The sequence below is a fragment of the Chrysochloris asiatica genome, unplaced genomic scaffold, assembly GCF_000296735.1.
Source record: "Chrysochloris asiatica unplaced genomic scaffold, ChrAsi1.0 scaffold00717, whole genome shotgun sequence".
Lineage (NCBI taxonomy): Eukaryota > Metazoa > Chordata > Mammalia > Afrosoricida > Chrysochloridae > Chrysochloris > Chrysochloris asiatica.
Genome location: NW_006409235.1, coordinates 135,214 through 136,879, shown reverse-complemented (window position 1 = coordinate 136,879; position 1,666 = coordinate 135,214). Strand labels below are relative to the sequence as shown.

Here is a 1,666-nt window from a genome sequence, read left to right as displayed (position 1 = left end):
TGGGCTGGAACTCTCAGAACCTGTGGGTGATGCTGACAGCATGAAGCTCACCAAGAGCCGTGGAGGAGAGCATGGGGAGGACAACCACGGTAAGTGGGGAGTGGGAGCTGGAAAGGGAGGCCCACCGAGAGTCCTGGAGACGGCTGGTGCGTGGGGAGGGGTCCACAAAAGGTAGGGGGTCTGTTGGAGAATGAGGACACCAGCCTCATCACCTACCCTGTTTGGGAAGCGCTAGAAGATGCCTAGAGTCTGCTCAGTCCATCAGAAAGTGCCTCTGAAGGAAGGAGGGTCATTGTGCCCAGCTGCTCCCTGGCCATGTGTACGGACAGGCGGTCAGGCACACATTGTATACCAGCACTTCAGGCCAAAACAAGTTCTCAGGCACCTTGTAGCTTCTACCACGGCGGATTTGTGGCCCCTGCTGCTTTCTTCTTAACCTCCTCCACATTACTGAAAAATTCATTCATTCAGTCATCATTTCAGTGAATTGTTAGAAGAAGCAGGTGAGAGCCTGCTCTATTAGATGGGGTTCCAGAAACTAGAAATACAGATTCATCAAGACAGCAGAGTGACTTCAGTAGAGAAACAGCACCAACATACAGAATACATGCCCACATATGTCATACCAAACAATGAGCATGCACATGTGTGTTTCATGCCAGTGAGCATGTGTACACATGATCCAAAACAAGACAGTGAATTTGTACAGACGTCTACCACAACAGATAGTGAACTAAACCGGTGGTCGTGCACACCTGCCTACTACATCAAACGGAGCACCCACATGCGTGTCACATCAGACCCTCATTAGTGTTGTACAGAAACTCATTGCAGGGGAGGACATTCTGTGTCTGAAAGGACACAGTCTGGCAGAGGTGCCGGGGAGAGCTGCCTCACGTTACTCATTAGCAAGTAGACTGAGATGTTCAAATAGCTGTAGGCAGAAGACTTGGGTGCAGAAAACAATACATGCAACTTAATGAGGCATGCAAGAGCGTGTTTGAGAAACAGCCAGGAGACCCCTGCAGAACTAGTGGGTGAGGGGAGCAGAGGAAAGAGCGACAGACCCACACCCATGGCCATGAGTCCATTCCTACTCATAGCAACACTGTGTAGGGTTTCCGAGGCGGTAAGTCTTTATGAGAGCAGAAAGCCTCATCTTTCTCCCATTGAACAGCTGGTGGGTTTGAACTTCCAACTTTATCCTCCAGCAACACCAGAGCTCCTGTAGAGATACAGAAATGGGGAAACGTGGGTCTGAAATTGATGCTACAATATTAGCGTTTGTCCTGAGAGGGTGAAACCTCTGGGGATGAGGAGGCTTTGGTTAGACCCTAGATATGATTGGGGATCCACTTGGGGACTCCTTCAGCGCCCAGGTGAGAGGGGAGTGGTGGATAAAGTTGGGAGTTGTCTGCATGAGATGTAATTTGAAACAGAACTTCCTATCGCATTTCAGCTCAAGGATGCCTGGGAGAAGTGAGTCAGGTATGAGCAGGAGGAATGCAGTCTGGCAAAGGACACGTGTGTACTTTATAATTTTTGGAAAACGAGAGAGATACAAGTGAGCAGGAACTAGTGTCCTTTAGTCAGTGGATCAGGGCCAGTCCTGTATTGTCCACACTTGAGTCCCAGATGTGGGTTTCCAGATTGCTGAAGAAGATGC

At 49.5% G+C, this 1,666-nt stretch overlaps 1 pseudogene; it reads right to left on the bottom strand.

The window, feature by feature from the left end:
* The window catches only part of LOC102817260, a 4,008-nt pseudogene that overhangs the window by 2,029 nt on the left and 313 nt on the right, over positions 1–1,666 (bottom strand).